The sequence below is a fragment of the Podarcis pityusensis genome (assembly GCF_964106645.2).
Source record: "Podarcis pityusensis genome assembly, chromosome: 9".
Classification (NCBI taxonomy): Eukaryota; Metazoa; Chordata; class Lepidosauria; order Squamata; family Lacertidae; genus Podarcis; species Podarcis pityusensis.
In genome coordinates, this window is record NC_138034.1 from 47684282 (window position 1) to 47699586 (window position 15305).

Consider the following 15305-nt stretch of genomic DNA (forward strand, 5'->3'; position numbering starts at 1 on the left):
TTCCAGAGGTTACAGTACAGTGTGACCTCGTGTTACAGACAGGATCCGTTGCGGAGGCCCGTCAGTAACACGGAACTGATGCAAGCTGAAGTGCCATGTCTGCACATGCGAATGGTGGGAATTAGCGCTTCTGCGCATGTGTGAGTGGTGGAACCCGGAAGTAACTGGTTGCCACGGGATGCAACACGAAAACACGTAACCTGAAGCGGACGCAACATGAGATATGACTGTAGATTGGTCAAAAACAATAGCAGTTGGTGAAGTAAAGTGGGCCTGCTTCCCTGACCTTCTGCCACAATATTGCTGGGGTGTACCAGGAGGGGTGAGGTAGCAGTGAAGTCGGTGCAGTGCAAACACACTGGCAGGACCACTGAATTGGTTTTGTCAGTGCATTGCATTGTGCCAAACTTGCCCCTGCCTTTCTCCTCCACCACACCTTCCAGCGTTGATGATGGGAGTTCATCTAAGCAGGGCCACCCTGCCAACCACTACTTTATGTAAGGCAGAGGTAAAAGGCATATCCATTGTGTCACCCATGTTTGCCTCGGGCCTCATCCACTTTCAAAATGTTCCTGATGAGGGAATGTGGCCTTCAGGATAAAAAAAGTTTCCCTATGCCTAATATAAGCAATTTCACTATTGCTGCAAAATCCTTTGCATTCTGCTTTAAGTTTTGCAGCACCGACCACCCCACTGATAACCAGGCAATATATAGTAACTTCTCTGGGGGGTTATTTTAACTCTGAAGGTCTTCGTTTTTAACAAAATACAAGAAAACATTTCAAATCTAAATGGTGGACTGGATGACGATAATAATAATAATAATAATAATAATAATAATAATAATAATATATTTATACCCCGCCCATCTGGCTGAGTTTCCCCAGCCACTCTGGGCGGCTCCCAATCAAGTATTAAAAACAATGCAGCGTTAAATATTAAAAACTTCCCTGAACAGGGCTGCCTGCATGGTTTATTTTGGTTTCTAAAATACCCAGACAACTCCAGGTATGAGGCTGCTATTAATTCATAAAGTTAAAAAAGACAGCCAAGCATCACTCTTGAAAAGTTTGTGGTAACTCTGGAGGGAGCTCTGAACTTTATTCTAATAAATGGGACTCAAAATAAAGCCAAAGTAAAAGACCTTGTTGCATTTTAAGCCACTGATGTGTACATATCCTTATTCTAATAAGCCACTGAACAGTGCCGTGATTCCAATCGCTTTGTATTCCCTTACTGGCTGAGATTGCCTGTGTGAGTAATCCAAGAAGAAGAAAAAAAGCAATACTTCAAGGGGGGGGGGAATGGCACGCAGCAGCGTAAGGGTGCACAAGAATGAAAGATGAGATTCTAGTAAAGCATTTGGGGGAAAACACTTCTATCCTCCTGTTGTTATTTTTGGCCTTAAAATCAACATGAGTGAATATTCATTGCAGCCCTAATTCACAGGAATAATTTGAAATAACATCAAGATAAATTGTCAGCTTTATGAGAGTCAGGATGCCACATAGCTGCTGTTGCTGTTTTCCATATATTATTATTCTTAATCAGATATTCCATTTCAAGATTGCTGCAAGAGTATGAAAATCAGATTTTGTACCACTTGAGACCTGGGGTGATATTTGATTTGATTTGCTATCTAACTTGATAGTCACATTTGTCTTAGCTTAACTTTCTGAAAAGCGGCAGCTGGAAAAGAGAAGCCATTGTTATTGTTCCTACTTTATTGGCTCCCTTGGCCAATAAAGCGAGATGAGCGCCACAACCCCAGAGTCAGTCATGACTGGACCTAATGGTCAGGGGTCCCTTTACCTTTACTAAGAACATAGAAGCAAAAGATTCTCATCCAGCCTATCTAGTCCAGCATCCTAGGTCTGGCAGTGGCTAACCAGAGGCCTCTTAGAAAGACCACAGGCTAGATAGGAAGGCAATAGATCTTACTTACAGTTGTACTGTTGCAAATGATGCTTAGAGGAATATGGCAGAATATACTGACTTGCTGGCCATCTTCCCAGAATCAGAGGTGCTAGATCTAAATCCATCATAAAAACATATGATGTATTCTGTACTTACCTTATGAATGCAGTTATATTATTGATTTTATGTTATTCACCACCGTGATATTTTTTTGTTAATGTTAGTGGTGCAGACATTTTTGCAAATAAATAAAATAATGATAGTAAATCCATCCAGATCCAAATTCATGTAGAATAATAGGGCCTAGAACTAAATCCATCACAAGAAGTTCTAACTTTGGGCCCAAAGAGTGCATGAGGCTTAAATCACTGCACAGAAAGGAAATGTTGAGCTGGTAGTGCTTCTCTTATCGCCTCACAACTGGATAAGCCACAAACTGTTTTGTCTTTCTGCTGTTAGGAGGGTCAGTATCATCACCTGGCACCAATGCTCGCCGTCAATCTCAAAGTTAGTTTATGAACTAACTTTCTTGAGAACCTGTTCCCTGTGTTAACAATTTCCCATGTCTCCAATGCAAAAAGTCTGCAGCATGATAGACCCCAATAATACAATGAGAATGTCTGCTACCTAGTAGCTACTTTGCTTGTGAGCATCACAGAGAAAGTCCTTTCAGCTAGGAGACTGGTTTTTCAGCAGAAACTACTGTGATAACTTGGCCTAATTCACAACATCCTTATCATTAGTTACTTTTCTACCCTGCTCTTCCTTCAAGGAGCTCAGGGTAGCCATGTGTCTCCACCTCTGTATTGCCAGGACAATACTAGGTTAGCCAGAGAGATAATGACTTTGAGTTTTGTGACTCAGTGGTGATTTTAATCTGGATTTTCTTGCTCCTAATCTGAAATTCTTAAAACCACAACATAAAGGCCTAACTCACAGCATATCTACATCCTGTTTCTCTTGTGAATAATTATCTAGACGAAAATTGTTAAATTTTTGCTCCTGTATGGCCCCTTTTTATGGTGAACACAGTGTTAATCTCAAAGCAGTCAAATACACCAAACAAGTTCGGATATAAATTGAAAACCAAACAAAGCACTACAGTGACTATTTCATCCTGCTCACTCGCCTTGGATAAACTTCAGCTTCATGTCACAACATACTTTAGTTTTATTCTGTTAATCAAAGAGTAGCTTGACTTGGGACTAATTTTTTTAAAGATTTATAAGCATTTTATGCAGATTTGTAATTTACATTGTAAATGTCTGTTGTCTTTCACGCCCTCTAAAAATGGAAATGACCTCACCATATCAGGAACATTCAAAGCTCAAATCAAGTTTATTGATACCACAAAAGCTTCAATGTCCTAAATATGAATTATTATGTTCTGGCCTATCCCCAATTCTCAAATCAGATGTGCTTTCTTAAAAATGAATATTGGCCGTGCATGGAATGAGATCATCTTCCGAATAATAAAGTTTTATCACTAACAATCCCATGTCAGCTCAGACTGGTTCCTGGGAATCAGTGATAATTAATCTTTCTGGAGTCAATGCATCATTTCTTCAGAAGTAAATCACCTAGAATTGGGTATTTGTTTCAGGCATCAATGTAACAAGCCTTTTGATGGAAACTGAGTTGAATACTGCCTGAAAACTGTACCAGCTACTTAATTTGACTTTGTTTTGATGACTCCAAATACACAAGTTAGCTAATTTGCAGCACAATCCCATGCACATCTATTCAGAGGTAAGCTCCATTGAGTTCAATGGCACTTCAAGTTAGTGGATACATGATTGTAAGGCAGCAATCCTAAGCCTGCTTACCAGGGAACAACTAAGACATGAGCCCAACAGCACATGCTTTTGATTCCCAACAACTGGTATTCAGAGGAATAGCATCTCCAATAGTGTTCACCATCACTTTACACATACTTCCATTGCCATTTTACTGCCCTTTCACACAGTTTGGAAATATCTTTTTATAATTCTTTGCAATCCCCTTTTGTTTTAACCTTCAACTTTTTTTTTTGCAGCAAACTTGGCTGCCTCACTACCCACGCCTAACTTTAAGTAATTTATGAACAAGTTAGAAATCACAGGCCTCAGTACTGATCCTTGGGTGATTCCACTTTCTTTATCCCTTTGTTGGGAGAATTGCCCATTTATTTCTTTATTGGATTTTAATTGGAAATGCAAATAATGGTGCAAAACAGTGTGGGGTTGCTTCTTCAGGATCCTGCAAAGAAACAGCAAAGCCCTTCATGGTCTATTCTGGGCCCTACTTGCAAGACATTTTCTAGACAACATTGCTGGCATCCTCTGGCATGAGTCCATCACACATTCAGGTGAAGGGGGGGGGAATGGGAGTGGGAACATATAAGTGGGACCTAAAACAAAATGTATTGAAATAATGCGCATTGTTTCCTGGGAGAAAGCGGCATGGAATCAGTGGTGCTTAAAGGTAAAGGGACCCCTGACCATTGGGTTCAGTCGTGGCCGACTCTGGGGTTGTGGCACTCATCTCGCTTTATTGGCCGAGGGAGCCGGCATACAGCTTCTGGGTCATGTGGCCAGCATGACTAAGCCACTTCTGGTGAAACCAGAGCAGCGCACGGAAACGCTGTTTACCTTCCCGCCGGAGCGGTACCTATTTATCTACTTGCACTTTGACGTGCTTTGGAACTGCTAGGTTGGCAGGAGCAGGGACCAAGCAACGGGAGTTCACCCCGTCACGGGGATTCAAACAGCTGACCTTCTGATTGGCAAGTCCTAGGCTCTGTGGTTTAACCCACAGCACCACCCGCATCCCTTCAGTGGTGCTTACTTCTGGCTAAAAAGGTTCAACTTGCAAAACACATTGAGCTTTAATAAACAAACTTCAGCTAACCTTATGATTTTACATAGAAGTGCAAATGATAGTGCAAAGTGTTACCATTTAAACTGCTACTGTGAAATAGGAACCTGGTCTCAGGACAGCAAAGAATTTTCAATCCTCTGCTTCTTTATTTTCCTTATTTGCTGATGTCTTCTGTGCTAATTTGTCACAAACAACCCTGAAAGCCTCCTTATCACTCAATTCACTTTCCAGAGCAAGGTGTTTCCTTCAATTACCCTGGCATTTCAGCAAATGAAAGCATAGCTCCTGCCCTGAAAAATGTTCACAAGCTGCACTTGCCTGTGTCTCCACTACAGCGCTGAGCAGGAGTGCTCCTGTTCAGGGTTCCCACTAGCCATTTTCTCCAAGCAGAGCATTGGCTTTTAACCCCCGCATCCTAGTTTTCCATTTTCTTCTTCAGTTGATGCTCAGCATTCTGTGACCACTGTGGATGGTCTCTATTCATTGGACTGTGTGGGGAATTTTTTGTCCTCTTAGTGGTTTTTTAAAAAATAATTCTTATGAAAATCTCAGATTCCCTACCAGCATGCTGATGCCTTCCACTTCTTTCTCAGTGGCCCTTTTTGGGCCCGGTTTCTGTCAGCAGTCAGCGCCTGTTAGAGGAAGTGATATGCTATCAAATCACTCCATTGCAGGACCACATGCAGACTGTCAAATTGCTTCTTCTGCCAGAACACAAAATGAGCAATGTGGTGGCACAGATAAAAACTTGCAAATTGAGAAGCAGGGGCTTGCTGGATGTGAATTGTGTCATGTTTCTCTCTTCTGAGAACATCATCTCTTTTTATAAATGCGCTGGCTAGGAATGAGAAGACTCTTTCTCCCTTGAAGCCAAAGAGGGCATCATTTCAAGAAACATCACTACAGAAAACAACAATTTTCAATTAAAGACAATCTAGTAGTTTAGAAACCATTTCATGGTATGTGTAATCGGTTTAGTAGAACTATGTCTTTATTTTTTCTAACACACTTCCATAAAACCTACCAGCTACATCTACTTCTTAGTTCTTTCTCGTCCAAAGAAAGCCATTGTAAGATAACACCATATTCTATTCCCAGCTCATAGACTTTGAATAATTGTACATTACATGCTAATATTTTCCACATCCTTATTGTGGATCCATTCTCCAGCCATAGCTGACAGTGATTATACACCACACTTCCTATTCCAAGCTGCCTAATTTCCTTTGAGGATTTAAACAGAGACTTTCTTCCCATTCTAGTTTGATAATGCTTGGTGTGAAACTGTATAAATCTGTCTTCCCTATCACAACATCACGTTTCATTGTGATCCGCTGGTGTGTAAATAAATATTGGTCTGCTGAACATCAGATTATTCAATTTACATTGCGATGCTTAACCTAGCCAGGGAATATTTAAATTTGAAGGAAAAGAATAGTGCATCAACAGGAGTTGGATATTTAAGACGTGTCTGTGATGAGGAACAGCCACCCGAGAAATACAAGAAGAGCTGCTAACAGGGTCTGTCTTTCTTAATAACCCTAACCACACACTATCGTTCCACAAGTTACTGTATCTCATGTGCCCTAAGTAGCTATAACCTCCGGCAGCATCTTAAAATGCTATAGCATTTAGTTACAAAGTTAACATATAAAATCAGTGTAATTCTATGCATGCTTAGTGTAAGTCAGGGGTAGGCAACCTAAGGCCCAGGAGCCGGACGCTGCCCAATTGCCTTCTAAATCCGGCCCACGGACAGTCCAGGAATCAGCATGTTTTTGCATGAGTAGAACGTGTCCTTTTATTTAAAATGCATCTCTGGGTTATTTGTGGGGCATAGGGATTCGTTCACCCCCCCCCCCAAAAAAAAATATAGTCTGGCCCTCCACATGGTCTGAGGGATGGTGGACCAGCCCACATCTGAAAAAGGTTGCTGACCCTTGGTGCAAGTCATATCCACTGAGTAAAATGAGATGTACTTCTCACCCAAATAAGAGTGCTTCTAGACTTGGACTTAATATTGCAAATCGGTCATTGCAATGTACTTAAAAAACAAACAACTTATTGCCTTTGCCATGGAAAGGGTAAATCTGGATAAATACTGGGGTGGGAGAATACAGAAAGGCATTTTGATGATGCTACCCAAGACTCCTTAGGATTGTAGCCTTCGTCAATTATACGTAACCAAATATATGTTTGCAATCTAAATTACACAGACGGAACTGTGCCCCTTCCATTTTTGAAGGCCTTGCAGAACTACCGTTAAATATAAGTTCCAAAGTGCTGAGATAAACAAAAGTGTAGCCAAGTATTGCCATAACACTGCACAGATGTATACCTGAATGTTTGCTGAAATAATGATTACTTCTTTGCTGTCGCACTGATCACCGTCCCTCTAATTTGCTTGTGGTGAATTGCAAGAAAACAGCATTTTCCTCAGAAGTGTACTTTCTAAAATGTCATGCATTTCCTGTTACGAGGATCCTTCTGTTTCTGGCCCATGTCTCTTTTGCATGAGTTTACTCATAACAAGTCTATGGAGATGGACAAATCTGTCAGTGTTGGTTTCTCTCCGTTTCTCATTTTCCTGTTCTTAGGTTTAGTTCTCCACAGTGAGATCTCGCGTGGGGGCAGGAGGCATGGTGGGCAATTTTCACCCTCTATGCTCCCCACTGCGATTGCCAGAGTGCCTTCTGGCAATCCTCAAAGGGATGCCTGTGCGTCCCAGCAGGCCTGGCCAGACTGGGCGGAGGCATTGCATGTGTGATGTCATGCACGTGTGATGGGCCTCCCCAATGTTGGGCCCAACTCAGTGCGCCTGGTGGGTGGACAGGTGTTCTGTCACCCTTTCCAATATGCTGCCTGAGCCCAGCAGTTCACTGAGACTCATGTTATGCTATGCCCACCTCTGTCAATGTACTTGGGGACACTGGTCTTTCAAATTCTCTCTCTTTTTTTTTTAAGGACAAACATTTCAGTTTTTAATACTGTTTGGTGTTCAAAATGCAGTTCATATGTCAGAAATAAATGGAAAGTTTCTAACTATGTTCTTGGTTACTCACTGTCTAAATGTTTCAGCAGTTAATTTCACAGGATGGAACTAAACTGTGAGTAGAAAACAGGGGACCAACAGTGGGATATCTAGTTACTGAACTAAATGGTTTCCCAGAAAAGGCATGTCATCAATGTGGTTGAAGGTGATTCTGTTTGCTTTATCTGTCTCTCAGTGTTAAAATGTAGCCATTGTGATGAGCCAATATGTTGTAAAAGGAATTGTCTTTGGTTGTCACAAGTACTTTGGATGCAGTTATGAAAATAGGTCTTGCAAAGTAGCTAGATTTTATTATAATGGAATTCCTTCATTTGTAGTGCTAAAACAGTACTGAGCATGTTTCATTAGATGTGAAATGCAGAACCACAGAGACAGAAAAGTACACACAAAATATTCATTTTAATAGCAATTGTGCCAGGCTACATCTCAGTATAATGCAAAAGAAGACCGAGTATTATTTTACTGAGTCAGTAAGTGAGGTGGCTCAGTGAGATGACTAATCCTGATGATAAAATAATGTGTGAAGGGGGATCGCTGGGCACTGCTGGCACACACAACAGCCATGCCTCCTACCTTTAATCAGTGTGTGAAGGAAGTCTAAGTGCCTACTGATATATGTGCATAGGGTAATGCTGTTCACCAGTCAAATGATGTATACAAAAATGCATATATTAAGAGACTGTGTGCATACAAATGCCTAAATTAAACAGAAATGCATTATAGTATATTGGAAATAATTGCTTGCAAAACTATGCATATTAGTCAAAACCTCATACAAAAATACGTATTTTAGGCACTTTCACTGAAAAGCTGGTGAATTTTCACGAAGATTTAAAAAAGAAAGAAATTCTCTGATCACTGATGAATTGTGGAGAACTGGAAAAATTGAGAAACTGGGAGAATTAAAATGGACCGACTCATTCATCCCTAGGAGCCGCCCCCTGGTTGAAAACCTGTCTCTGTTCCTGTCTCCCAGAGATGCACTAGAATTTTTCATAGGTTCCAGTTCACATTTGTTACAGCGTTCACAGCTACAATAATTGAGGGATATCAGTTATGCTTGGGAGATCACCTAATTGTACAGCACTTCTTTTATTTTGCTCTCCAGGATGCCTGTTTACTGCATGCTAGTATTCAAACCTGTTCTTTTGAATTGCCAACACCCACAGTCACTCTGAGTACGTCACCCTATGCTGGTTTCCCCTCACTCATCCACAGAGTTGATAGGATTGATTTTGAGACCAGCATTACATTATCTTATGTCCCTTCCTTGGATGGCTGGCAATCCTGTCAAGCAATGGATTTTATTCCTGAAACCCAGTACGCAGCACTTTCCAGCTAAGGTTCTGACTAGCAGAGGTGTTTGGGGGACTTATACCCTATTGGAGTCACATAAATCACACCTGGTATTGGGGTTATACATCAGTGATCTTGACAATGTTTGTACATCATTGCAAGGTGAAGGACTACTTACTATTTGGCAGGGAGCCAGTGTAGATAACTTCTGAGGCTAGCCAATACTCCCTACCCCAGGTGCCACCCTGAGACCCAGCAGAAGCTTATCTTGAAGATTAAGATTCCAACACGGTACTCATCTCAGGAAATAACTGGCTGTGAGAGCATATTATTTTATGGAATAATAAAAGAGAAACAGAATTAGTCACTTAAAGATCCCAGGCCCTAAAGGATAGCTAGGCATTATTTATTAAATTTGTATTTTGCTCTTCATCCAACGATCCCAGGAAAACACATTTTCAAAGTCATAGAATGTTAGTCAGCTGAATGCCTAGATGAAGAGAAACATTTTCACCAGCTGCCTAAAGAAAACTCCTTGAGATAACTATGGCCCTCCATGATATTCTAATACACCTGATCAACATATTTCTTATCCCAAATGATACCTGCCTTGAGATAGATGCTTCATGCATTTTCACTTCTACCCTAAAAAGCAATCCAAAATAGCATAGGAAGGTATCAGGTAGATGTGCCTCATATCTATGTCTCAATTCCTATAATTTCCTTTGTTTTAAGTTTTATAGTACAATCTTGTGCATATCTACTTAAAAGTGCACTCCACCAACCTCAAAAAGGTTTTATTTCAGAAGGCTTTATTTCAACAAACTGGACATATGATTGGAGCCTGCAACTAAACAAATATACTAGGGCATATCACTGGGCACAATAAGATTTATTTCTGTGGAAACATGCATAGAATTACTCCATTAACTGCAGAGTTTCCATCATGTAACAACTTTATTAGATAGCAACTCATTAATGAATAATTTTCCAAATTTTTTAAAAATAAGGCTCCTGTTTGCATTTATATTTTTATATTTTTTGCTGCCATGTGATTAGAGTTTTACCAATACTCAGTGAATTTCCATAACACTGTGAGGTCAATTCATCTTTAGGGAACATTTTTTCATAAGGATGAATAAAGAAACTCGGGAAACTAGGGAATAACTACTAATTTAGGGCCCAGGTGTTAACTATTTATTTTTATTGTTTTTGTTTGTGCACTGTTAGCTTCATTCCCTGCCTTGAATTAAGGGTACTCTTAGTGGAAAGGCAGCTTAAAAGGTTTGCAAACATATATATGGATCTTTTAGTCATTTGGAAGAGTGCTTGTCACATCTTGGCTTGTGATCTTTATTGAGCCAAGCAAAATCTGTTTTTTAAAAAAACCCTTAAAATAAAAATTCCTAATCTTTTTAGATACGATTTTAATCTCAGTGATTGCTCTTGTGTTGATTTTGAGATCTTGATATCTTTTTGGCCTATTATTCAGTTTGTATTTATATTTTAATTGTTTACTTTCCCTTTTTTGTCAACCCTCCTGGGAACATGATTTAATGGCAAGATTAAAATTTCTATCCTAAATAAGACCACAATCCTATATATGTGAGCAACTTCCATGGAACTCAATGGGACTCAGTTTTGAGTAGGCATGTACAAGACCGTATGGTAAATAAAGGTATTTTTCAAGTTATGCTTGTTTATCATCTAATCAGTAGCTCCTTCTATATTCCTATTGACATCAGCTCCTATGCTTTCTCTTCATTCCAGTCTTTGGGAGGAAAATGTGTCTTTCCCAATGTTCTTCTTAAAATAAGCAAATAGAAATATATATTCACTGACTCTTTTCAGAGCGGAAAGTGAAATGTAGGCCAGTCTTTCCATTTCCCCCAAGCCTTAGTAGCTGAGACATCATTGCATGATCCAACCTGAAAGAGATGAAAACAAGAGCCTACTGTTTGGGGGTGGTTTTTTGTTTAAAAAAATGCTCTTTGTATTGATTAGCCTCGAAGGGGAAATTGCTCCTTGAAGCAGCTTTAGGTTAAGAATCCCCTGTGTAGCTCACATTTCTTCAGATAATTAAAAGAAATAAGAGGACAAGAGCTTTGACCGGACTGTATGTTAGAACTTGAGGCTTACGATGTTCATGTTTCACTGCATCTCTAGCAAAGAGTTTATCTTAGCTTGGATAACAACACATGGGCTGAAACTGGAGAAGATAATCACATGAACCACAATGAAGCAAAACCTGTGAATTTATTGCAGCTTTAGAGACTGATCGTGGGAGGTGGTGAGCACCATCAGTTCACATTGGTCTCAATGAGAAGCCAGGCAGCTGAGCTTCCCATAGGGATTAAGTCTCTGCACTGCTAAAAGAGCAACAAAGTGTTGTGTTGGGGCCCTTTTAGAAGAAGAAGAAGAAGAAGAAGAAGAAGAAGAAGAAGAAGAAGAAGAAGAAGAAGAAGAATTTCAGCATAACATTTCTGAAGCTGGCTTCATGCCATTTCACACTCTTAACTTTCAAAAACAAAGCACTGGGATGAGCACTGCAGGCTCCTTATTTACTTGGAAGATGTGGTTCTTTTGATTCATATTACAGATTAATGTTTACAGTATTTCTAGCCTGCCCTTTTCCCAAAGCACCTGGCTGAGAATATACTAGTTAATGAAAGAAGAAAAGGGACAAATCACAATATAAAACTGTACATCTTTTCCAATGCATACAAGATCCAGGCAGTGTACAGTGCAAAAATTATGGCACTATAATACTATGGGGAGCAAATATTTTCCCACATGGAGGGAATTTCATGGTTCTTTCACGTACCCTTTTTGTGCTTATGATGGTATTGGGGCAGCTATACACAATCTTGTTTTCAACACAGCTTGCACCTGTGAAAGGTTCAGGGCAGACAAACTGCTTCATTTCAAATCAATGCATATAATCCAATTGCAGATCCTCTTTTTCTGGTGATGCAGATGAGGTCATCCTGTCTAAATGAGAGCAACAGGAATGACTCCGAATGTTGTGTGTGTGTGTGTGTGTGTGTGTGTGTAACGGTTTCTACAAAAAATAGTATTAGCATATTCCAGTTCATCCTAGTCCCAGAGGGTCCTCCTCACTTTAAAATGTCACTGGGTATGGCCAGGAGTGCTACAGTCATGTGAAATGCAACAATTTTTTGTTGAGGTCCATTGAACTTTTACGATGTTTTTTTTAATGCAACCTCATATAGATATATATCAAGCTTATATATTGATTAGGTAAAAACATCCTTAGTTTAGCTCTAAAAAATACCAACTGATCCATTTTCCTTGCTGATAATTTTAAAGCACGGTGTCTAAAATGCTACAGATTGTATTGTAATGTAGCACTTACTTTGGACCCATGGAACTATGGGTCAATGGGGAATGATTTTATGACAAGGACTTAGAGGATGACCAAGATCTATTTGACAACTTCTTCCTCCAACCATCCTCCATCGCCAATAAACAGCAGAATGGAGTGCACCACTCAGGATGTCTTAAAATGCATTATTTCTCCCCGACTTCACTTGGTTGGTGTTTTATTTCATACAGAATCCAGACTTCCCTTCTCTTATATAAAATAAACTGCCACCACCGCCTACTGAGTTGCAGTAGGAGTCCTCATCTAAATGCTTGACTTTGTAAATTAAGGTTAGCATGTGGGGTCAGCTATGTTATTCCTAGACTCCACTCATACCAGAGCACAGTAGGTGGTTCCCATCAATAAAGTTATGTTTATTTATGAAACAGAACATCTAGCACAAGCAGTTGTTTGATAGGAAACCAGAAATGATGGTTTTATCTAGCAACCAAATTCAACACATCTGACATCTTTTCAACTTCTATCCTGCCCGCCAGCCTCTCATCTGTTCCTTCTCTCCTCCTGATCCTTCCTAACACCCGTCTATCACCATCCCCTCTTCTTTCTGAGTCTTCCTCTCATGTTCTACATCAGTGATTCACTCTAGAATGCCCACCAATCCATCTCAATTTCTTGAAGTCACAATTCCACCCATTCTTCTTGTGTCGCCCTAAATGCAGATATCAAGAATCTGTGATGAAAATCCAGAGTTCAACAAATTCAACAAGTTGCTAAGATTACAGCTGACTAATACTCTATAAAATGCATAAAAAGCAGGACTACTATTTAGATAACTCCAAAGGGCTCATCACACCCACCATGTTTCAGATCACATAACATTTTCAGCTTGTAAATGCTGTTTTATCTGGCCTTATATTTGGGAGGCCATGGATTCCATGATCTGTGGCACCATTTCATTGGCCTCATTTGGTGTGCTATGTTACGGAGTAGCTCACTCTCTTCAGTATTTCTGGCTCCATTTTATCTGGGAAAGTAAACTAAACTGCAGTTTAGGGAACCAATTCAAGATCACTCTTAGTGCAGTGACTCTCACTTAGATATGCAAGCAGGCATAAGAACTCTTTGCAGGATGGCTGTAGCTCTGCTTTGTGTGCTAAAATGTATAGGTAGGGATGCCCCCTGTCTGAAAACATGGAGAGCTGTTGCCAGTATGGACAATACTGAGCTAGTATAAGGCAGCAGTTTCTGTTCCTGTGTGTCTAAGTAAAAAAAGAAAAATGAAGATGCCTCTCCCTCTGCTTGGTCCCTAATACAGCCCAAAACATGGACACTAATTGGCCATTTGAGTGCTCTGCTGAAGAAAAACACTCTGTTGGTACTTAGCATCTATCAAGCACCTTCTTTTGTAGCTCACACTTTTGTAATCATAATCTATGGCCAAGGATGCTTAGGTTCAGCAATACTCTGGATACCTTTCCCCTCTTTATTCCAGAGAAACCCCTCCCTTTGTTGTTGTTTAGTCGTTTAGTTGTATCCGACTCTTTGTGACCCCATGGACCAGAGCACGCCAGGCACTTCTGTCTTCCACTACCTCCCGCAGTTTGGTCAGACTCATGTTTGTAGCTTCGAGAACACTGTCCAACCATCTTGTCCTCTGTCGTCCCCTTCTCCTTGTGCCCTCAATATTTCCCAATATCAGGGTCTTTTCCAGGAAGTCTTCTCTTCTCATGAGGTGGCCAAAGTATTGGAGCCTCAGCTTCACGATCTGTCCTTCCAGTAAGCACTCAGGGCTAATTTCCTTAAGAATGGATGTGTTTGATCTTCTTGCAGTCCATGGGAATCTCAAGAGTCTCCTCCAGCACCATAATTCAAAAGCATCAATTCTTCGGCGATCAGCCTTCTTGAAGGTCCAGCTCTCACTTCCATACATCACTACTGGGAAAACCATGGCTTTAACTATACGGACCTTAAACCCCTCCCACTCATAACCAAACCTATAAGACTCAGTAATGAACTCAGAGTTCAGGCACAATTCAAGGTGTTGGTTCTTGCCTTTAAAGTCCAAAAAGGCTTAGAACTCTGGTACCTGAATATCCAACTTTTCCCACATTAGTATGCCCAAGTTTGAAGAGTATCCTAGAAAAGTCTTCTCCAATGCCCCCATTTTCTGAAGTAAGGCCATTTACTCGTTCATGTTTAGGTCAGGTTTATTGCCAAAGTTTTGTTTGTTTTGCTGCTGTTTTGAAATTATTATTGATATTATTTTTAAGTTTAAAGTGTAAGCACCTCTGAAAGTATTTGGGGATCAGAGTATAAATGTATGTGATGAAACGATATAAACACTGATTTTACATGCTTAGCGGCTATAATGATTAAATGTTCCTGTGTAAGACATGCCAATGACACTAATTCCATTTTCCAAGTAAAGGATGCTTGAACAATGTTGATAATAATGCTATAGTTATTATGAGGTACCCCTTCCAATCTGCGCCCCATCCCGAGAGACGAAGGTAGGGTGAGCAAGGATTACTCACCTCCATCACTGGTGTTGTGCAATGCCAGGTCTATAGGCAACAAAACCGCCACCCTGCGAGATTTCTTCATCTCGCAGGGGGTCGACCTGGCTTGTGTGACGGAGACCTGGGTGCGCGAAGGGGATACTGTTACCCTACGAGAGATGGCGCCCCCGGGTTTCTCCGTTCTCCACCAGTCGCGGACTGTGGGCCGGGGGGGAGGGGTGGCATTATTAATCTGGGAAGATTGTTCTTTCAGGGCTCTACCATCGCCATCGATCCCCGGCATTGAATGTGTTGGCCTAGTGTGGGGCTCCGAGGT